Source organism: Giraffa tippelskirchi, chromosome X (genome assembly GCF_054371585.1).
Source record: "Giraffa tippelskirchi isolate mGirTip1 chromosome X, T2T-mGirTip1v1.2.pri, whole genome shotgun sequence".
In the NCBI taxonomy this organism is placed as follows: domain Eukaryota; kingdom Metazoa; phylum Chordata; class Mammalia; order Artiodactyla; family Giraffidae; genus Giraffa; species Giraffa tippelskirchi.
The window spans coordinates 21797315-21821314 of record NC_137289.1 but is presented as its reverse complement, the minus strand read 5'-3'; the positions used below and the strand labels follow the sequence as shown (position 1 = coordinate 21821314).

At 46.8% G+C, this 24000-nt stretch overlaps 3 long non-coding RNA genes across 3 annotated transcripts; all 3 read right to left on the bottom strand.

The window, feature by feature from the left end:
• Positions 1 to 5275: 5275 nt before the first annotated feature.
• Positions 5276 to 12112, bottom strand: LOC145536983 (uncharacterized). Its single transcript, XR_014076117.1, has 3 exons — positions 11802 to 12112; positions 9493 to 9803; positions 5276 to 7494 (listed from the first exon to the last, which is right to left on the bottom strand). It is a non-coding gene; the product is annotated as an uncharacterized LOC145536983 (long non-coding RNA).
• A 2398-nt stretch (positions 12113 to 14510) lies between these two features.
• Positions 14511 to 19040, bottom strand: LOC145536982 (uncharacterized). The gene is made up of 2 exons (XR_014076116.1): positions 18728 to 19040; positions 14511 to 16729 (listed from the first exon to the last, which is right to left on the bottom strand). It is a non-coding gene; the product is annotated as an uncharacterized LOC145536982 (long non-coding RNA).
• Positions 19041 to 19128: 88 nt separating this feature from the next.
• On the bottom strand, positions 19129 to 23658 carry LOC145536981 (uncharacterized). The gene is made up of 2 exons (XR_014076115.1): positions 23346 to 23658; positions 19129 to 21347 (listed from the first exon to the last, which is right to left on the bottom strand). It is a non-coding gene; the product is annotated as an uncharacterized LOC145536981 (long non-coding RNA).
• Positions 23659 to 24000: the final 342 nt, after the last annotated feature.

Genomic DNA, 24000 nt, shown 5'->3' with positions numbered 1-24000 from the left:
GTATTCCCATTCCTTCCATACAGGTCCTTCTTGCTCCAAGCCATGGTACTTTATTTAGACCTTTGGTCACCCTCAACTTCGTCAATGGCATCACCTATTTAAGGTACTTGGCATTAGGCCAGTCCATTGCACTCTGTCACTCCTGTCACAATGGGCCCAGGCCCTACAAAGGGCAGATTCACAAGACAAGTGCCCCCATTTTCAGTGCTTGGCTCTAAGGCCCACCACAATGTTAGGAAACTGAGGCCCCGCTTACCTCCTTCCTGTGACTGGACTTCCTGGCAGCAGCTGGAGGGCTCCGTGGTCCTGGGCCCTCACTGATCAGACACTAAGCCTAGAACCTGACTGTCCACCGATCCTGCCAGATCACACAGAAAAGGTTGAGGGCCAGGCTTGAGTTCAGGTTCTGTTGTTCCTAAGTTGATCTGACCGGCCTCCACTGCTAGGCCTCGCAAGGAAGAGCAGCTCACAGCTTTGGCCTGATCAAACCGTTTCCGCACGATGGCAGTGCTGTCCCAGAAGAGAGACATCTTGTTTCAACCATTCTTCTGCCTCTGCCCTTTGAACCTGAAAAAGACACCATAAACAGACAGACACCAGGAAATATGGCTGACTTGTATTTGACTCAATTCAGAGAAACCTGGTTATATTTCTACATTTTCTTTTTGGTTTCCATTGGACAAAGGTACCCAACTTTATCACTCATCTTCTGTTTTCCAGATTTCAATTTTTACGTGATCCCTTCTTTTTTTTTTTTTATCTCCAGCATTTTTTCAAACTATCAAACTGTTTGGAGGCATCAAGTGGCAAACCTCTGGCATCCATGCGTAAGACACAAAAGAAATTGACTATACCTAAGGACTTGCCAAACCTAGGCAACAGGCCACATGTTTATTATCTTGTCTCACTCAGATGGTAAAGCATCCGCCTGCAATGCAAGAGACCCAGGTTTGATCCACGGGTCAGGAAGATTCCCTGGAAAAGGTCCTGGCTATGCACTCCAGTATTCTGGCCTGGAGAATTCAATGGACAAGAGGAGCCTGGTGGGTCTAAAGAGTCCGTGGGGTCCAAAGAGTCAGGCACAACTGAGGGAATAACACACACACTTCCCAAATTTGCTGGAGTCTTCATATTCTAGGCTTTGTGTGTTGAGTTGAAGAAGCCATTTGGTGAAGCTCTAGGATGACCCAGATACTTCTCATGACTGAATGCAGACAATGCCCTACTTGTAATCATACACTCTTACACGGCTATCAATTCCAATCAGATGGCACACGTGACTTTGTCTCATACTATCATCATATATAATTGGAAAAAAACAAGTATTTTCCATCTCATAAATGGCCTTAGCTAGAGGTCAGTTCAGTAGCTCAGTCGTGTCCAACTCTTTGCAACCCCACGGACTGCAGCACGCCAGGCTTTCCTTTCCATCACCAACTCCCAGAGCTTGCTCCAACTCATGTCCATGGAGTCAGTGATGCCATCCACCCATCTCATCCTCTGTCATCCCCTTCTCTTCCCACTTTCAGTCTTTCCCGCTATCAAGGTCTTGTCAAGTGAGTCAGTTCTTCGTATCAGACGACCAAAATATAGGAGTTTCAGCTTCAGCATCAGTCCCTCCAATGTATATTCGGGGTAGATTTCCTTTAGGATGGACTGGTTGGATCTCTGTGCAGTCCAAGGGACTCTCAAGAGTCTCCTGCCACACCACAGCTCAAAAGCATCAATGCTTTGATGCTCACCTGTCCTTATATTCCAACTCTCACATCCATGCATGCCTGCCAGAAAAACCATTGCTTTGACCAGACGGACCTTTGTTGGCAAAGAAATGTCTCTGTTTTTTAATATGCTGTCTAGGTTGCTCATAGCTTTACTTCCAAGGAGCAAGCGTCTTTTAATTTCATGGCTGCAGTCACCATCTGCAGTGATTTTGGAGTCCCCCCAAATAAAGTAAAGTACAGCAGTTTGCTTTCCATCTTAAAGCACAGGAAGGAAATAATGCTATCCTCCCTGGCAGGCTGCAGTCCATAGCGTCGCACAGAGTCTGACATGACTCAAGAGACTTAGCACACACCAACCCCAAAGCCAGGTCTTTGCCCCGCTCCCCTGCAAGAACTGAGATAACATCAGCGTCAGGTCAGGACAAAGGTATTGACCCTGGGCTTTAGAGTGAACCTGCAAAGACACAGAAGTTCGCAGCTGGTGGGTGGGTTCAGACAATGTAGGCCTTCCACTACATTTGTGATTTTCATCCACTTGAGCATCTGCAGGCTCCTAGAAAATATTCTGACTCAAACCAGCAAGTCAGTGTATTCCCATTCCTTCCATACAGGTCCTTCTTGCTCCAAGCCATGGTACTTTATTTAGACCTTTGGTCACCCTCAACTTCGTCAATGGCATCACCTATTTAAGGTACTTGGCATTAGGCCAGTCCATTGCACTCTGTCACTCCTGTCACAATGGGCCCAGGCCCTACAAAGGGCAGATTCACAAGACAAGTGCCCCCATTTTCAGTGCTTGGCTCTAAGGCCCACCACAATGTTAGGAAACTGAGGCCCCGCTTACCTCCTTCCTGTGACTGGACTTCCTGGCAGCAGCTGGAGGGCTCCGTGGTCCTGGGCCCTCACTGATCAGACACTAAGCCTAGAACCTGACTGTCCACCGATCCTGCCAGATCACACAGAAAAGGTTGAGGGCCAGGCTTGAGTTCAGGTTCTGTTGTTCCTAAGTTGATCTGACCGGCCTCCACTGCTAGGCCTCGCAAGGAAGAGCAGCTCACAGCTTTGGCCTGATCAAACCGTTTCCGCACGATGGCAGTGCTGTCCCAGAAGAGAGACATCTTGTTTCAACCATTCTTCTGCCTCTGCCCTTTGAACCTGAAAAAGACACCATAAACAGACAGACACCAGGAAATATGGCTGACTTGTATTTGACTCAATTCAGAGAAACCTGGTTATATTTCTACATTTTCTTTTTGGTTTCCATTGGACAAAGGTACCCAACTTTATCACTCATCTTCTGTTTTCCAGATTTCAATTTTTACGTGATCCCTTCTTTTTTTTTTTTTATCTCCAGCATTTTTTCAAACTATCAAACTGTTTGGAGGCATCAAGTGGCAAACCTCTGGCATCCATGCGTAAGACACAAAAGAAATTGACTATACCTAAGGACTTGCCAAATCTAGGCAACAGGCCACATGTTTATTATCTTGTCTCACTCAGATGGTAAAGCATCCGCCTGCAATGCAAGAGACCCAGGTTTGATCCACGGGTCAGGAAGATTCCCTGGAAAAGGTCCTGGCTATGCACTCCAGTATTCTGGCCTGGAGAATTCAATGGACAAGAGGAGCCTGGTGGGTCTAAAGAGTCCGTGGGGTCCAAAGAGTCAGGCACAACTGAGGGAATAACACACACACTTCCCAAATTTGCTGGAGTCTTCATATTCTAGGCTTTGTGTGTTGAGTTGAAGAAGCCATTTGGTGAAGCTCTAGGATGACCCAGATACTTCTCATGACTGAATGCAGACAATGCCCTACTTGTAATCATACACTCTTACACGGCTATCAATTCCAATCAGATGGCACACGTGACTTTGTCTCATACTATCATCATATATAATTGGAAAAAAACAAGTATTTTCCATCTCATAAATGGCCTTAGCTAGAGTGCAGTTCAGTAGCTCAGTCGTGTCCAACTCTTTGCAACCCCACGGACTGCAGCACGCCAGGCTTTCCTTTCCATCACCAACTCCCAGAGCTTGCTCCAACTCATGTCCATGGAGTCAGTGATGCCATCCACCCATCTCATCCTCTGTCATCCCCTTCTCTTCCCACTTTCAGTCTTTCCCGCTATCAAGGTCTTGTCAAGTGAGTCAGTTCTTCGTATCAGACGACCAAAATATAGGAGTTTCAGCTTCAGCATCAGTCCCTCCAATGTATATTCGGGGTAGATTTCCTTTAGGATGGACTGGTTGGATCTCTGTGCAGTCCAAGGGACTCTCAAGAGTCTCCTGCCACACCACAGCTCAAAAGCATCAATGCTTTGATGCTCACCTGTCCTTATATTCCAACTCTCACATCCATGCATGCCTGCCAGAAAAACCATTGCTTTGACCAGACGGACCTTTGTTGGCAAAGAAATGTCTCTGTTTTTTAATATGCTGTCTAGGTTGCTCATAGCTTTACTTCCAAGGAGCAAGCGTCTTTTAATTTCATGGCTGCAGTCACCATCTGCAGTGATTTTGGAGTCCCCCCAAATAAAGTAAAGTACAGCAGTTTGCTTTCCATCTTAAAGCACAGGAAGGAAATAATGCTATCCTCCCTGGCAGGCTGCAGTCCATAGCGTCGCACAGAGTCTGACATGACTCAAGAGACTTAGCACACACCAACCCCAAAGCCAGGTCTTTGCCCCGCTCCCCTGCAAGAACTGAGATAACATCAGCGTCAGGTCAGGACAAAGGTATTGACCCTGGGCTTTAGAGTGAACCTGCAAAGACACAGAAGTTCGCAGCTGGTGGGTGGGTTCAGACAATGTAGGCCTTCCACTACATTTGTGATTTTCATCCACTTGAGCATCTGCAGGCTCCTAGAAAATATTCTGACTCAAACCAGCAAGTCAGTGTATTCCCATTCCTTCCATACAGGTCCTTCTTGCTCCAAGCCATGGTACTTTATTTAGACCTTTGGTCACCCTCAACTTCGTCAATGGCATCACCTATTTAAGGTACTTGGCATTAGGCCAGTCCATTGCACTCTGTCACTCCTGTCACAATGGGCCCAGGCCCTACAAAGGGCAGATTCACAAGACAAGTGCCCCCATTTTCAGTGCTTGGCTCTAAGGCCCACCACAATGTTAGGAAACTGAGGCCCCGCTTACCTCCTTCCTGTGACTGGACTTCCTGGCAGCAGCTGGAGGGCTCCGTGGTCCTGGGCCCTCACTGATCAGACACTAAGCCTAGAACCTGACTGTCCACCGATCCTGCCAGATCACACAGAAAAGGTTGAGGGCCAGGCTTGAGTTCAGGTTCTGTTGTTCCTAAGTTGATCTGACCGGCCTCCACTGCTAGGCCTCGCAAGGAAGAGCAGCTCACAGCTTTGGCCTGATCAAACTGTTTCCGCACGATGGCAGTGCTGTCCCAGAAGAGAGACATCTTGTTTCAACCATTCTTCTGCCTCTGCCCTTTGAACCTGAAAAAGACACCATAAACAGACAGACACCAGGAAATATGGCTGACTTGTATTTGACTCAATTCAGAGAAACCTGGTTATATTTCTACATTTTCTTTTTGGTTTCCATTGGACAAAGGTACCCAACTTTATCACTCATCTTCTGTTTTCCAGATTTCAATTTTTACGTGATCCCTTCTTTTTTTTTTTTTATCTCCAGCATTTTTTCAAACTATCAAACTGTTTGGAGGCATCAAGTGGCAAACCTCTGGCATCCATGCGTAAGACACAAAAGAAATTGACTATACCTAAGGACTTGCCAAACCTAGGCAACAGGCCACATGTTTATTATCTTGTCTCACTCAGATGGTAAAGCATCCGCCTGCAATGCAAGAGACCCAGGTTTGATCCACGGGTCAGGAAGATTCCCTGGAAAAGGTCCTGGCTATGCACTCCAGTATTCTGGCCTGGAGAATTCAATGGACAAGAGGAGCCTGGTGGGTCTAAAGAGTCCGTGGGGTCCAAAGAGTCAGGCACAACTGAGGGAATAACACACACACTTCCCAAATTTGCTGGAGTCTTCATATTCTAGGCTTTGTGTGTTGAGTTGAAGAAGCCATTTGGTGAAGCTCTAGGATGACCCAGATACTTCTCATGACTGAATGCAGACAATGCCCTACTTGTAATCATACACTCTTACACGGCTATCAATTCCAATCAGATGGCACACGTGACTTTGTCTCATACTATCATCATATATAATTGGAAAAAAACAAGTATTTTCCATCTCATAAATGGCCTTAGCTAGAGTGCAGTTCAGTAGCTCAGTCGGGTCCAACTCTTTGCAACCCCACGGACTGCAGCACGCCAGGCTTTCCTTTCCATCACCAACTCCCAGAGCTTGCTCCAACTCATGTCCATGGAGTCAGTGATGCCATCCACCCATCTCATCCTCTGTCATCCCCTTCTCTTCCCACTTTCAGTCTTTCCCGCTATCAAGGTCTTGTCAAGTGAGTCAGTTCTTCGTATCAGACGACCAAAATATAGGAGTTTCAGCTTCAGCATCAGTCCCTCCAATGTATATTCGGGGTAGATTTCCTTTAGGATGGACTGGTTGGATCTCTGTGCAGTCCAAGGGACTCTCAAGAGTCTCCTGCCACACCACAGCTCAAAAGCATCAATGCTTTGATGCTCACCTGTCCTTATATTCCAACTCTCACATCCATGCATGCCTGCCAGAAAAACCATTGCTTTGACCAGACGGACCTTTGTTGGCAAAGAAATGTCTCTGTTTTTTAATATGCTGTCTAGGTTGCTCATAGCTTTACTTCCAAGGAGCAAGCGTCTTTTAATTTCATGGCTGCAGTCACCATCTGCAGTGATTTTGGAGTCCCCCCAAATAAAGTAAAGTACAGCAGTTTGCTTTCCATCTTAAAGCACAGGAAGGAAATAATGCTATCCTCCCTGGCAGGCTGCAGTCCATAGCGTCGCACAGAGTCTGACATGACTCAAGAGACTTAGCACACACCAACCCCAAAGCCAGGTCTTTGCCCCGCTCCCCTGCAAGAACTGAGATAACATCAGCGTCAGGTCAGGACAAAGGTATTGACCCTGGGCTTTAGAGTGAACCTGCAAAGACACAGAAGTTCGCAGCTGGTGGGTGGGTTCAGACAATGTAGGCCTTCCACTACATTTGTGATTTTCATCCACTTGAGCATCTGCAGGCTCCTAGAAAATATTCTGACTCAAACCAGCAAGTCAGTGTATTCCCATTCCTTCCATACAGGTCCTTCTTGCTCCAAGCCATGGTACTTTATTTAGACCTTTGGTCACCCTCAACTTCGTCAATGGCATCACCTATTTAAGGTACTTGGCATTAGGCCAGTCCATTGCACTCTGTCACTCCTGTCACAATGGGCCCAGGCCCTACAAAGGGCAGATTCACAAGACAAGTGCCCCCATTTTCAGTGCTTGGCTCTAAGGCCCACCACAATGTTAGGAAACTGAGGCCCCGCTTACCTCCTTCCTGTGACTGGACTTCCTGGCAGCAGCTGGAGGGCTCCGTGGTCCTGGGCCCTCACTGATCAGACACTAAGCCTAGAACCTGACTGTCCACCGATCCTGCCAGATCACACAGAAAAGGTTGAGGGCCAGGCTTGAGTTCAGGTTCTGTTGTTCCTAAGTTGATCTGACCGGCCTCCACTGCTAGGCCTCGCAAGGAAGAGCAGCTCACAGCTTTGGCCTGATCAAACCGTTTCCGCACGATGGCAGTGCTGTCCCAGAAGAGAGACATCTTGTTTCAACCATTCTTCTGCCTCTGCCCTTTGAACCTGAAAAAGACACCATAAACAGACAGACACCAGGAAATATGGCTGACTTGTATTTGACTCAATTCAGAGAAACCTGGTTATATTTCTACATTTTCTTTTTGGTTTCCATTGGACAAAGGTACCCAACTTTATCACTCATCTTCTGTTTTCCAGATTTCAATTTTTACGTGATCCCTTCTTTTTTTTTTTTTATCTCCAGCATTTTTTCAAACTATCAAACTGTTTGGAGGCATCAAGTGGCAAACCTCTGGCATCCATGCGTAAGACACAAAAGAAATTGACTATACCTAAGGACTTGCCAAATCTAGGCAACAGGCCACATGTTTATTATCTTGTCTCACTCAGATGGTAAAGCATCCGCCTGCAATGCAAGAGACCCAGGTTTGATCCACGGGTCAGGAAGATTCCCTGGAAAAGGTCCTGGCTATGCACTCCAGTATTCTGGCCTGGAGAATTCAATGGACAAGAGGAGCCTGGTGGGTCTAAAGAGTCCGTGGGGTCCAAAGAGTCAGGCACAACTGAGGGAATAACACACACACTTCCCAAATTTGCTGGAGTCTTCATATTCTAGGCTTTGTGTGTTGAGTTGAAGAAGCCATTTGGTGAAGCTCTAGGATGACCCAGATACTTCTCATGACTGAAAGCAGACAATGCCCTACTTGTAATCATACACTCTTACACGGCTATCAATTCCAATCAGATGGCACACGTGACTTTGTCTCATACTATCATCATATATAATTGGAAAAAAACAAGTATTTTCCATCTCATAAATGGCCTTAGCTAGAGTGCAGTTCAGTAGCTCAGTCGTGTCCAACTCTTTGCAACCCCACGGACTGCAGCACGCCAGGCTTTCCTTTCCATCACCAACTCCCAGAGCTTGCTCCAACTCATGTCCATGGAGTCAGTGATGCCATCCACCCATCTCATCCTCTGTCATCCCCTTCTCTTCCCACTTTCAGTCTTTCCCGCTATCAAGGTCTTGTCAAGTGAGTCAGTTCTTCGTATCAGACGACCAAAATATAGGAGTTTCAGCTTCAGCATCAGTCCCTCCAATGTATATTCGGGGTAGATTTCCTTTAGGATGGACTGGTTGGATCTCTGTGCAGTCCAAGGGACTCTCAAGAGTCTCCTGCCACACCACAGCTCAAAAGCATCAATGCTTTGATGCTCACCTGTCCTTATATTCCAACTCTCACATCCATGCATGCCTGCCAGAAAAACCATTGCTTTGACCAGACGGACCTTTGTTGGCAAAGAAATGTCTCTGTTTTTTAATATGCTGTCTAGGTTGCTCATAGCTTTACTTCCAAGGAGCAAGCGTCTTTTAATTTCATGGCTGCAGTCACCATCTGCAGTGATTTTGGAGTCCCCCCAAATAAAGTAAAGTACAGCAGTTTGCTTTCCATCTTAAAGCACAGGAAGGAAATAATGCTATCCTCCCTGGCAGGCTGCAGTCCATAGCGTCGCACAGAGTCTGACATGACTCAAGAGACTTAGCACACACCAACCCCAAAGCCAGGTCTTTGCCCCGCTCCCCTGCAAGAACTGAGATAACATCAGCGTCAGGTCAGGACAAAGGTATTGACCCTGGGCTTTAGAGTGAACCTGCAAAGACACAGAAGTTCGCAGCTGGTGGGTGGGTTCAGACAATGTAGGCCTTCCACTACATTTGTGATTTTCATCCACTTGAGCATCTGCAGGCTCCTAGAAAATATTCTGACTCAAACCAGCAAGTCAGTGTATTCCCATTCCTTCCATACAGGTCCTTCTTGCTCCAAGCCATGGTACTTTATTTAGACCTTTGGTCACCCTCAACTTCGTCAATGGCATCACCTATTTAAGGTACTTGGCATTAGGCCAGTCCATTGCACTCTGTCACTCCTGTCACAATGGGCCCAGGCCCTACAAAGGGCAGATTCACAAGACAAGTGCCCCCATTTTCAGTGCTTGGCTCTAAGGCCCACCACAATGTTAGGAAACTGAGGCCCCGCTTACCTCCTTCCTGTGACTGGACTTCCTGGCAGCAGCTGGAGGGCTCCGTGGTCCTGGGCCCTCACTGATCAGACACTAAGCCTAGAACCTGACTGTCCACCGATCCTGCCAGATCACACAGAAAAGGTTGAGGGCCAGGCTTGAGTTCAGGTTCTGTTGTTCCTAAGTTGATCTGACCGGCCTCCACTGCTAGGCCTCGCAAGGAAGAGCAGCTCACAGCTTTGGCCTGATCAAACCGTTTCCGCACGATGGCAGTGCTGTCCCAGAAGAGAGACATCTTGTTTCAACCATTCTTCTGCCTCTGCCCTTTGAACCTGAAAAAGACACCATAAACAGACAGACACCAGGAAATATGGCTGACTTGTATTTGACTCAATTCAGAGAAACCTGGTTATATTTCTACATTTTCTTTTTGGTTTCCATTGGACAAAGGTACCCAACTTTATCACTCATCTTCTGTTTTCCAGATTTCAATTTTTACGTGATCCCTTCTTTTTTTTTTTTTATCTCCAGCATTTTTTCAAACTATCAAACTGTTTGGAGGCATCAAGTGGCAAACCTCTGGCATCCATGCGTAAGACACAAAAGAAATTGACTATACCTAAGGACTTGCCAAATCTAGGCAACAGGCCACATGTTTATTATCTTGTCTCACTCAGATGGTAAAGCATCCGCCTGCAATGCAAGAGACCCAGGTTTGATCCACGGGTCAGGAAGATTCCCTGGAAAAGGTCCTGGCTATGCACTCCAGTATTCTGGCCTGGAGAATTCAATGGACAAGAGGAGCCTGGTGGGTCTAAAGAGTCCGTGGGGTCCAAAGAGTCAGGCACAACTGAGGGAATAACACACACACTTCCCAAATTTGCTGGAGTCTTCATATTCTAGGCTTTGTGTGTTGAGTTGAAGAAGCCATTTGGTGAAGCTCTAGGATGACCCAGATACTTCTCATGACTGAATGCAGACAATGCCCTACTTGTAATCATACACTCTTACACGGCTATCAATTCCAATCAGATGGCACACGTGACTTTGTCTCATACTATCATCATATATAATTGGAAAAAAACAAGTATTTTCCATCTCATAAATGGCCTTAGCTAGAGTGCAGTTCAGTAGCTCAGTCGTGTCCAACTCTTTGCAACCCCACGGACTGCAGCACGCCAGGCTTTCCTTTCCATCACCAACTCCCAGAGCTTGCTCCAACTCATGTCCATGGAGTCAGTGATGCCATCCACCCATCTCATCCTCTGTCATCCCCTTCTCTTCCCACTTTCAGTCTTTCCCGCTATCAAGGTCTTGTCAAGTGAGTCAGTTCTTCGTATCAGACGACCAAAATATAGGAGTTTCAGCTTCAGCATCAGTCCCTCCAATGTATATTCGGGGTAGATTTCCTTTAGGATGGACTGGTTGGATCTCTGTGCAGTCCAAGGGACTCTCAAGAGTCTCCTGCCACACCACAGCTCAAAAGCATCAATGCTTTGATGCTCACCTGTCCTTATATTCCAACTCTCACATCCATGCATGCCTGCCAGAAAAACCATTGCTTTGACCAGACGGACCTTTGTTGGCAAAGAAATGTCTCTGTTTTTTAATATGCTGTCTAGGTTGCTCATAGCTTTACTTCCAAGGAGCAAGCGTCTTTTAATTTCATGGCTGCAGTCACCATCTGCAGTGATTTTGGAGTCCCCCCAAATAAAGTAAAGTACAGCAGTTTGCTTTCCATCTTAAAGCACAGGAAGGAAATAATGCTATCCTCCCTGGCAGGCTGCAGTCCATAGCGTCGCACAGAGTCTGACATGACTCAAGAGACTTAGCACACACCAACCCCAAAGCCAGGTCTTTGCCCCGCTCCCCTGCAAGAACTGAGATAACATCAGCGTCAGGTCAGGACAAAGGTATTGACCCTGGGCTTTAGAGTGAACCTGCAAAGACACAGAAGTTCGCAGCTGGTGGGTGGGTTCAGACAATGTAGGCCTTCCACTACATTTGTGATTTTCATCCACTTGAGCATCTGCAGGCTCCTAGAAAATATTCTGACTCAAACCAGCAAGTCAGTGTATTCCCATTCCTTCCATACAGGTCCTTCTTGCTCCAAGCCATGGTACTTTATTTAGACCTTTGGTCACCCTCAACTTCGTCAATGGCATCACCTATTTAAGGTACTTGGCATTAGGCCAGTCCATTGCACTCTGTCACTCCTGTCACAATGGGCCCAGGCCCTACAAAGGGCAGATTCACAAGACAAGTGCCCCCATTTTCAGTGCTTGGCTCTAAGGCCCACCACAATGTTAGGAAACTGAGGCCCCGCTTACCTCCTTCCTGTGACTGGACTTCCTGGCAGCAGCTGGAGGGCTCCGTGGTCCTGGGCCCTCACTGATCAGACACTAAGCCTAGAACCTGACTGTCCACCGATCCTGCCAGATCACACAGAAAAGGTTGAGGGCCAGGCTTGAGTTCAGGTTCTGTTGTTCCTAAGTTGATCTGACCGGCCTCCACTGCTAGGCCTCGCAAGGAAGAGCAGCTCACAGCTTTGGCCTGATCAAACTGTTTCCGCACGATGGCAGTGCTGTCCCAGAAGAGAGACATCTTGTTTCAACCATTCTTCTGCCTCTGCCCTTTGAACCTGAAAAAGACACCATAAACAGACAGACACCAGGAAATATGGCTGACTTGTATTTGACTCAATTCAGAGAAACCTGGTTATATTTCTACATTTTCTTTTTGGTTTCCATTGGACAAAGGTACCCAACTTTATCACTCATCTTCTGTTTTCCAGATTTCAATTTTTACGTGATCCCTTCTTTTTTTTTTTTATCTCCAGCATTTTTTCAAACTATCAAACTGTTTGGAGGCATCAAGTGGCAAACCTCTGGCATCCATGCGTAAGACACAAAAGAAATTGACTATACCTAAGGACTTGCCAAACCTAGGCAACAGGCCACATGTTTATTATCTTGTCTCACTCAGATGGTAAAGCATCCGCCTGCAATGCAAGAGACCCAGGTTTGATCCACGGGTCAGGAAGATTCCCTGGAAAAGGTCCTGGCTATGCACTCCAGTATTCTGGCCTGGAGAATTCAATGGACAAGAGGAGCCTGGTGGGTCTAAAGAGTCCGTGGGGTCCAAAGAGTCAGGCACAACTGAGGGAATAACACACACACTTCCCAAATTTGCTGGAGTCTTCATATTCTAGGCTTTGTGTGTTGAGTTGAAGAAGCCATTTGGTGAAGCTCTAGGATGACCCAGATACTTCTCATGACTGAATGCAGACAATGCCCTACTTGTAATCATACACTCTTACACGGCTATCAATTCCAATCAGATGGCACACGTGACTTTGTCTCATACTATCATCATATATAATTGGAAAAAAACAAGTATTTTCCATCTCATAAATGGCCTTAGCTAGAGTGCAGTTCAGTAGCTCAGTCGGGTCCAACTCTTTGCAACCCCACGGACTGCAGCACGCCAGGCTTTCCTTTCCATCACCAACTCCCAGAGCTTGCTCCAACTCATGTCCATGGAGTCAGTGATGCCATCCACCCATCTCATCCTCTGTCATCCCCTTCTCTTCCCACTTTCAGTCTTTCCCGCTATCAAGGTCTTGTCAAGTGAGTCAGTTCTTCGTATCAGACGACCAAAATATAGGAGTTTCAGCTTCAGCATCAGTCCCTCCAATGTATATTCGGGGTAGATTTCCTTTAGGATGGACTGGTTGGATCTCTGTGCAGTCCAAGGGACTCTCAAGAGTCTCCTGCCACACCACAGCTCAAAAGCATCAATGCTTTGATGCTCACCTGTCCTTATATTCCAACTCTCACATCCATGCATGCCTGCCAGAAAAACCATTGCTTTGACCAGACGGACCTTTGTTGGCAAAGAAATGTCTCTGTTTTTTAATATGCTGTCTAGGTTGCTCATAGCTTTACTTCCAAGGAGCAAGCGTCTTTTAATTTCATGGCTGCAGTCACCATCTGCAGTGATTTTGGAGTCCCCCCAAATAAAGTAAAGTACAGCAGTTTGCTTTCCATCTTAAAGCACAGGAAGGAAATAATGCTATCCTCCCTGGCAGGCTGCAGTCCATAGCGTCGCACAGAGTCTGACATGACTCAAGAGACTTAGCACACACCAACCCCAAAGCCAGGTCTTTGCCCCGCTCCCCTGCAAGAACTGAGATAACATCAGCGTCAGGTCAGGACAAAGGTATTGACCCTGGGCTTTAGAGTGAACCTGCAAAGACACAGAAGTTCGCAGCTGGTGGGTGGGTTCAGACAATGTAGGCCTTCCACTACATTTGTGATTTTCATCCACTTGAGCATCTGCAGGCTCCTAGAAAATATTCTGACTCAAACCAGCAAGTCAGTGTATTCCCATTCCTTCCATACAGGTCCTTCTTGCTCCAAGCCATGGTACTTTATTTAGACCTTTGGTCACCCTCAACTTCGTCAATGGCATCACCTATTTAAGGTACTTGGCATTAGGCCAGTCCATTGCACTCTGTCACTCCTGTCACAATGGGCCCAGGCCCTACAAAGGGCAGATTCACAAGACAAGTGCCCCCATTTTCAGTGCTTGGCTCTAAGGCCCACCACAATGTTAGGAAACTGAGGCCCCGCTTACCTCCTTCCTGTGACTGGACTTCCTGGCAGCAGCTGGAGGGCTCCGTGGTCCTGGGCCCTCACTGATCAGACACTAAGCCTAGAACCTGACTGTCCACCGATCCTGCCAGATCACACAGAAAAGGTTGAGGGCCAGGCTTGAGTTCAGGTTCTGTTGTTCCTAAGTTGATCTGACCGGCCTCCACTGCTAGGCCTCGCAAGGAAGAGCAGCTCACAGCTTTGGCCTGATCAAACTGTTTCCGCACGATGGCAGTGCTGTCCCAGAAGAGAGACATCTTGTTTCAACCATTCTTCTGCCTCTGCCCTTTGAACCTGAAAAAGACACCATAAACAGACAGACACCAGGAAATATGGCTGACTTGTATTTGACTCAATTCAGAGAAACCTGGTTATATTTCTACATTTTCTTTTTGGTTTCCATTGGACAAAGGTACCCAACTTTATCACTCATCTTCTGTTTTCCAGATTTCAATTTTTACGTGATCCCTTCTTTTTTTTTTTTTATCTCCAGCATTTTTTCAAACTATCAAACTGTTTGGAGGCATCAAGTGGCAAACCTCTGGCATCCATGCGTAAGACACAAAAGAAATTGACTATACCTAAGGACTTGCCAAACCTAGGCAACAGGCCACATGTTTATTATCTTGTCTCACTCAGATGGTAAAGCATCCGCCTGCAATGCAAGAGACCCAGGTTTGATCCACGGGTCAGGAAGATTCCCTGGAAAAGGTCCTGGCTATGCACTCCAGTATTCTGGCCTGGAGAATTCAATGGACAAGAGGAGCCTGGTGGGTCTAAAGAGTCCGTGGGGTCCAAAGAGTCGGGCACAACTGAGGGAATAACACACACACTTCCCAAATTTGCTGGAGTCTTCATATTCTAGGCTTTGTGTGTTGAGTTGAAGAAGCCATTTGGTGAAGCTCTAGGATGACCCAGATACTTCTCATGACTGAATGCAGACAATGCCCTACTTGTAATCATACACTCTTACACGGCTATCAATTCCAATCAGATGGCACACGTGACTTTGTCTCATACTATCATCATATATAATTGGAAAAAAACAAGTATTTTCCATCTCATAAATGGCCTTAGCTAGAGTGCAGTTCAGTAGCTCAGTCGGGTCCAACTCTTTGCAACCCCACGGACTGCAGCACGCCAGGCTTTCCTTTCCATCACCAACTCCCAGAGCTTGCTCCAACTCATGTCCATGGAGTCAGTGATGCCATCCACCCATCTCATCCTCTGTCATCCCCTTCTCTTCCCACTTTCAGTCTTTCCCGCTATCAAGGTCTTGTCAAGTGAGTCAGTTCTTCGTATCAGACGACCAAAATATAGGAGTTTCAGCTTCAGCATCAGTCCCTCCAATGTATATTCGGGGTAGATTTCCTTTAGGATGGACTGGTTGGATCTCTGTGCAGTCCAAGGGACTCTCAAGAGTCTCCTGCCACACCACAGCTCAAAAGCATCAATGCTTTGATGCTCACCTGTCCTTATATTCCAACTCTCACATCCATGCATGCCTGCCAGAAAAACCATTGCTTTGACCAGACGGACCTTTGTTGGCAAAGAAATGTCTCTGTTTTTTAATATGCTGTCTAGGTTGCTCATAGCTTTACTTCCAAGGAGCAAGCGTCTTTTAATTTCATGGCTGCAGTCACCATCTGCAGTGATTTTGGAGTCCCCCCAAATAAAGTAAAGTACAGCAGTTTGCTTTCCATCTTAAAGCACAGGAAGGAAATAATGCTATCCTCCCTGGCAGGCTGCAGTCCATAGCGTCGCACAGAGTCTGACATGACTCAAGAGACTTAGCACACACCAACCCCAAAGCCAGGTCTTTGCCCCGCTCCCCTGCAAGAACTGAGATAACATCAGCGTCAGGTCAGGACAAAGGTATTGACCCTGGGCTTTAGAGTGAACCTGCAAAGACACAGAAGTTCGCAGCTGGTGGGTGGGTTCAGACAATGTAGGCCTTCCACTACATTTGTGATTTTCATCCACTTGAGCATCTGCAGGCTCCTAGAAAATATTCTGACTCAAACCAGCAAGTCAGTGTATTCCCATTCCTTCCATACAGGTCCTTCTTGCTCCAAGCCATGGTACTTTATTTAGACCTTTGGTCACCCTCAACTTCGTCAATGGCATCACCTATTTAAGGTACTTGGCATTAGGCCAGTCCATTGCACTCTGTCACTCCTGTCACAATGGGCCCAGGCCCTACAAAGGGCAGATTCACAAGACAAGTGCCCCCATTTTCAGTGCTTGGCTCTAAGGCCCACCACAATGTTAGGAAACTGAGGCCCCGCTTACCTCCTTCCTGTGACTGGACTTCCTGGCAGCAGCTGGAGGGCTCCGTGGTCCTGGGCCCTCACTGATCAGACACTAAGCCTAGAACCTGACTGTCCACCGATCCTGCCAGATCACACAGAAAAGGTTGAGGGCCAGGCTTGAGTTCAGGTTCTGTTGTTCCTAAGTTGATCTGACCGGCCTCCACTGCTAGGCCTCGCAAGGAAGAGCAGCTCACAGCTTTGGCCTGATCAAACCGTTTCCGCACGATGGCAGTGCTGTCCCAGAAGAGAGACATCTTGTTTCAACCATTCTTCTGCCTCTGCCCTTTGAACCTGAAAAAGACACCATAAACAGACAGACACCAGGAAATATGGCTGACTTGTATTTGACTCAATTCAGAGAAACCTGGTTATATTTCTACATTTTCTTTTTGGTTTCCATTGGACAAAGGTACCCAACTTTATCACTCATCTTCTGTTTTCCAGATTTCAATTTTTACGTGATCCCTTCTTTTTTTTTTTTTATCTCCAGCATTTTTTCAAACTATCAAACTGTTTGGAGGCATCAAGTGGCAAACCTCTGGCATCCATGCGTAAGACACAAAAGAAATTGACTATACCTAAGGACTTGCCAAACCTAGGCAACAGGCCACATGTTTATTATCTTGTCTCACTCAGATGGTAAAGCATCCGCCTGCAATGCAAGAGACCCAGGTTTGATCCACGGGTCAGGAAGATTCCCTGGAAAAGGTCCTGGCTATGCACTCCAGTATTCTGGCCTGGAGAATTCAATGGACAAGAGGAGCCTGGTGGGTCTAAAGAGTCCGTGGGGTCCAAAGAGTCGGGCACAACTGAGGGAATAACACACACACTTCCCAAATTTGCTGGAGTCTTCATATTCTAGGCTTTGTGTGTTGAGTTGAAGAAGCCATTTGGTGAAGCTCTAGGATGACCCAGATACTTCTCATGACTGAATGCAGACAATGCCCTACTTGTAATCATACACTCTTACACGGCTATCAATTCCAATCAGATGGCACACGTGACTTTGTCTCATACTATCATCATATATAATTGGAAAAAAACAAGTATTTTCCATCTCATAAATGGCCTTAGCTAGAGTGCAGTTCAGTAGCTCAGTCGTGTCCAACTCTTTGCAACCCCACGGACTGCAGCACGCCAGGCTTTCCTTTCCATCACCAACTCCCAGAGCTTGCTCCAACTCATGTCCATGGAGTCAGTGATGCCATCCACCCATCTCATCCTCTGTCATCCCCTTCTCTTCCCACTTTCAGTCTTTCCCGCTATCAAGGTCTTGTCAAGTGAGTCAGTTCTTCGTATCAGACGACCAAAATATAGGAGTTTCAGCTTCAGCATCAGTCCCTCCAATGTATATTCGGGGTAGATTTCCTTTAGGATGGACTGGTTGGATCTCTGTGCAGTCCAAGGGACTCTCAAGAGTCTCCTGCCACACCACAGCTCAAAAGCATCAATGCTTTGATGCTCACCTGTCCTTATATTCCAACTCTCACATCCATGCATGCCTGCCAGAAAAACCATTGCTTTGACCAGACGGACCTTTGTTGGCAAAGAAATGTCTCTGTTTTTTAATATGCTGTCTAGGTTGCTCATAGCTTTACTTCCAAGGAGCAAGCGTCTTTTAATTTCATGGCTGCAGTCACCATCTGCAGTGATTTTGGAGTCCCCCCAAATAAAGTAAAGTACAGCAGTTTGCTTTCCATCTTAAAGCACAGGAAGGAAATAATGCTATCCTCCCTGGCAGGCTGCAGTCCATAGCGTCGCACAGAGTCTGACATGACTCAAGAGACTTAGCACACACCAACCCCAAAGCCAGGTCTTTGCCCCGCTCCCCTGCAAGAACTGAGATAACATCAGCGTCAGGTCAGGACAAAGGTATTGACCCTGGGCTTTAGAGTGAACCTGCAAAGACACAGAAGTTCGCAGCTGGTGGGTGGGTTCAGACAATGTAGGCCTTCCACTACATTTGTGATTTTCATCCACTTGAGCATCTGCAGGCTCCTAGAAAATATTCTGACTCAAACCAGCAAGTCAGTGTATTCCCATTCCTTCCATACAGGTCCTTCTTGCTCCAAGCCATGGTACTTTATTTAGACCTTTGGTCACCCTCAACTTCGTCAATGGCATCACCTATTTAAGGTACTTGGCATTAGGCCAGTCCATTGCACTCTGTCACTCCTGTCACAATGGGCCCAGGCCCTACAAAGGGCAGATTCACAAGACAAGTGCCCCCATTTTCAGTGCTTGGCTCTAAGGCCCACCACAATGTTAGGAAACTGAGGCCCCGCTTACCTCCTTCCTGTGACTGGACTTCCTGGCAGCAGCTGGAGGGCTCCGTGGTCCTGGGCCCTCACTGATCAGACACTAAGCCTAGAACCTGACTGTCCACCGATCCTGCCAGATCACACAGAAAAGGTTGAGGGCCAGGCTTGAGTTCAGGTTCTGTTGTTCCTAAGTTGATCTGACCGGCCTCCACTGCTAGGCCTCGCAAGGAAGAGCAGCTCACAGCTTTGGCCTGATCAAACTGTTTCCGCACGATGGCAGTGCTGTCCCAGAAGAGAGACATCTTGTTTCAACCATTCTTCTGCCTCTGCCCTTTGAACCTGAAAAAGACACCATAAACAGACAGACACCAGGAAATATGGCTGACTTGTATTTGACTCAATTCAGAGAAACCTGGTTATATTTCTACATTTTCTTTTTGGTTTCCATTGGACAAAGGTACCCAACTTTATCACTCATCTTCTGTTTTCCAGATTTCAATTTTTACGTGATCCCTTCTTTTTTTTTTTTTATCTCCAGCATTTTTTCAAACTATCAAACTGTTTGGAGGCATCAAGTGGCAAACCTCTGGCATCCATGCGTAAGACACAAAAGAAATTGACTATACCTAAGGACTTGCCAAACCTAGGCAACAGGCCACATGTTTATTATCTTGTCTCACTCAGATGGTAAAGCATCCGCCTGCAATGCAAGAGACCCAGGTTTGATCCACGGGTCAGGAAGATTCCCTGGAAAAGGTCCTGGCTATGCACTCCAGTATTCTGGCCTGGAGAATTCAATGGACAAGAGGAGCCTGGTGGGTCTAAAGAGTCCGTGGGGTCCAAAGAGTCGGGCACAACTGAGGGAATAACACACACACTTCCCAAATTTGCTGGAGTCTTCATATTCTAGGCTTTGTGTGTTGAGTTGAAGAAGCCATTTGGTGAAGCTCTAGGATGACCCAGATACTTCTCATGACTGAATGCAGACAATGCCCTACTTGTAATCATACACTCTTACACGGCTATCAATTCCAATCAGATGGCACACGTGACTTTGTCTCATACTATCATCATATATAATTGGAAAAAAACAAGTATTTTCCATCTCATAAATGGCCTTAGCTAGAGTGCAGTTCAGTAGCTCAGTCGGGTCCAACTCTTTGCAACCCCACGGACTGCAGCACGCCAGGCTTTCCTTTCCATCACCAACTCCCAGAGCTTGCTCCAACTCATGTCCATGGAGTCAGTGATGCCATCCACCCATCTCATCCTCTGTCATCCCCTTCTCTTCCCACTTTCAGTCTTTCCCGCTATCAAGGTCTTGTCAAGTGAGTCAGTTCTTCGTATCAGACGACCAAAATATAGGAGTTTCAGCTTCAGCATCAGTCCCTCCAATGTATATTCGGGGTAGATTTCCTTTAGGATGGACTGGTTGGATCTCTGTGCAGTCCAAGGGACTCTCAAGAGTCTCCTGCCACACCACAGCTCAAAAGCATCAATGCTTTGATGCTCACCTGTCCTTATATTCCAACTCTCACATCCATGCATGCCTGCCAGAAAAACCATTGCTTTGACCAGACGGACCTTTGTTGGCAAAGAAATGTCTCTGTTTTTTAATATGCTGTCTAGGTTGCTCATAGCTTTACTTCCAAGGAGCAAGCGTCTTTTAATTTCATGGCTGCAGTCACCATCTGCAGTGATTTTGGAGTCCCCCCAAATAAAGTAAAGTACAGCAGTTTGCTTTCCATCTTAAAGCACAGGAAGGAAATAATGCTATCCTCCCTGGCAGGCTGCAGTCCATAGCGTCGCACAGAGTCTGACATGACTCAAGAGACTTAGCACACACCAACCCCAAAGCCAGGTCTTTGCCCCGCTCCCCTGCAAGAACTGAGATAACATCAGCGTCAGGTCAGGACAAAGGTATTGACCCTGGGCTTTAGAGTGAACCTGCAAAGACACAGAAGTTCGCAGCTGGTGGGTGGGTTCAGACAATGTAGGCCTTCCACTACATTTGTGATTTTCATCCACTTGAGCATCTGCAGGCTCCTAGAAAATATTCTGACTCAAACCAGCAAGTCAGTGTATTCCCATTCCTTCCATACAGGTCCTTCTTGCTCCAAGCCATGGTACTTTATTTAGACCTTTGGTCACCCTCAACTTCGTCAATGGCATCACCTATTTAAGGTACTTGGCATTAGGCCAGTCCATTGCACTCTGTCACTCCTGTCACAATGGGCCCAGGCCCTACAAAGGGCAGATTCACAAGACAAGTGCCCCCATTTTCAGTGCTTGGCTCTAAGGCCCACCACAATGTTAGGAAACTGAGGCCCCGCTTACCTCCTTCCTGTGACTGGACTTCCTGGCAGCAGCTGGAGGGCTCCGTGGTCCTGGGCCCTCACTGATCAGACACTAAGCCTAGAACCTGACTGTCCACCGATCCTGCCAGATCACACAGAAAAGGTTGAGGGCCAGGCTTGAGTTCAGGTTCTGTTGTTCCTAAGTTGATCTGACCGGCCTCCACTGCTAGGCCTCGCAAGGAAGAGCAGCTCACAGCTTTGGCCTGATCAAACCGTTTCCGCACGATGGCAGTGCTGTCCCAGAAGAGAGACATCTTGTTTCAACCATTCTTCTGCCTCTGCCCTTTGAACCTGAAAAAGACACCATAAACAGACAGACACCAGGAAATATGGCTGACTTGTATTTGACTCAATTCAGAGAAACCTGGTTATATTTCTACATTTTCTTTTTGGTTTCCATTGGACAAAGGTACCCAACTTTATCACTCATCTTCTGTTTTCCAGATTTCAATTTTTACGTGATCCCTTCTTTTTTTTTTTTTATCTCCAGCATTTTTTCAAACTATCAAACTGTTTGGAGGCATCAAGTGGCAAACCTCTGGCATCCATGCGTAAGACACAAAAGAAATTGACTATACCTAAGGACTTGCCAAACCTAGGCAACAGGCCACATGTTTATTATCTTGTCTCACTCAGATGGTAAAGCATCCGCCTGCAATGCAAGAGACCCAGGTTTGATCCACGGGTCAGGAAGATTCCCTGGAAAAGGTCCTGGCTATGCACTCCAGTATTCTGGCCTGGAGAATTCAATGGACAAGAGGAGCCTGGTGGGTCTAAAGAGTCCGTGGGGTCCAAAGAGTCGGGCACAACTGAGGGAATAACACACACACTTCCCAAATTTGCTGGAGTCTTCATATTCTAGGCTTTGTGTGTTGAGTTGAAGAAGCCATTTGGTGAAGCTCTAGGATGACCCAGATACTTCTCATGACTGAATGCAGACAATGCCCTACTTGTAATCATACACTCTTACACGGCTATCAATTCCAATCAGATGGCACACGTGACTTTGTCTCATACTATCATCATATATAATTGGAAAAAAACAAGTATTTTCCATCTCATAAATGGCCTTAGCTAGAGTGCAGTTCAGTAGCTCAGTCGTGTCCAACTCTTTGCAACCCCACGGACTGCAGCACGCCAGGCTTTCCTTTCCATCACCAACTCCCAGAGCTTGCTCCAACTCATGTCCATGGAGTCAGTGATGCCATCCACCCATCTCATCCTCTGTCATCCCCTTCTCTTCCCACTTTCAGTCTTTCCCGCTATCAAGGTCTTGTCAAGTGAGTCAGTTCTTCGTATCAGACGACCAAAATATAGGAGTTTCAGCTTCAGCATCAGTCCCTCCAATGTATATTCGGGGTAGATTTCCTTTAGGATGGACTGGTTGGATCTCTGTGCAGTCCAAGGGACTCTCAAGAGTCTCCTGCCACACCACAGCTCAAAAGCATCAATGCTTTGATGCTCACCTGTCCTTATATTCCAACTCTCACATCCATGCATGCCTGCCAGAAAAACCATTGCTTTGACCAGACGGACCTTTGTTGGCAAAGAAATGTCTCTGTTTTTTAATATGCTGTCTAGGTTGCTCATAGCTTTACTTCCAAGGAGCAAGCGTCTTTTAATTTCATGGCTGCAGTCACCATCTGCAGTGATTTTGGAGTCCCCCCAAATAAAGTAAAGTACAGCAGTTTGCTTTCCATCTTAAAGCACAGGAAGGAAATAATGCTATCCTCCCTGGCAGGCTGCAGTCCATAGCGTCGCACAGAGTCTGACATGACTCAAGAGACTTAGCACACACCAACCCCAAAGCCAGGTCTTTGCCCCGCTCCCCTGCAAGAACTGAGATAACATCAGCGTCAGGTCAGGACAAAGGTATTGACCCTGGGCTTTAGAGTGAACCTGCAAAGACACAGAAGTTCGCAGCTGGTGGGTGGGTTCAGACAATGTAGGCCTTCCACTACATTTGTGATTTTCATCCACTTGAGCATCTGCAGGCTCCTAGAAAATATTCTGACTCAAACCAGCAAGTCAGTGTATTCCCATTCCTTCCATACAGGTCCTTCTTGCTCCAAGCCATGGTACTTTATTTAGACCTTTGGTCACCCTCAACTTCGTCAATGGCATCACCTATTTAAGGTACTTGGCATTAGGCCAGTCCATTGCACTCTGTCACTCCTGTCACAATGGGCCCAGGCCCTACAAAGGGCAGATTCACAAGACAAGTGCCCCCATTTTCAGTGCTTGGCTCTAAGGCCCACCACAATGTTAGGAAACTGAGGCCCCGCTTACCTCCTTCCTGTGACTGGACTTCCTGGCAGCAGCTGGAGGGCTCCGTGGTCCTGGGCCCTCACTGATCAGACACTAAGCCTAGAACCTGACTGTCCACCGATCCTGCCAGATCACACAGAAAAGGTTGAGGGCCAGGCTTGAGTTCAGGTTCTGTTGTTCCTAAGTTGATCTGACCGGCCTCCACTGCTAGGCCTCGCAAGGAAGAGCAGCTCACAGCTTTGGCCTGATCAAACTGTTTCCGCACGATGGCAGTGCTGTCCCAGAAGAGAGACATCTTGTTTCAACCATTCTTCTGCCTCTGCCCTTTGAACCTGAAAAAGACACCATAAACAGACAGACACCAGGAAATATGGCTGACTTGTATTTGACTCAATTCAGAGAAACCTGGTTATATTTCTACATTTTCTTTTTGGTTTCCATTGGACAAAGGTACCCAACTTTATCACTCATCTTCTGTTTTCCAGATTTCAATTTTTACGTGATCCCTTCTTTTTTTTTTTTTATCTCCAGCATTTTTTCAAACTATCAAACTGTTTGGAGGCATCAAGTGGCAAACCTCTGGCATCCATGCGTAAGACACAAAAGAAATTGACTATACCTAAGGACTTGCCAAACCTAGGCAACAGGCCACATGTTTATTATCTTGTCTCACTCA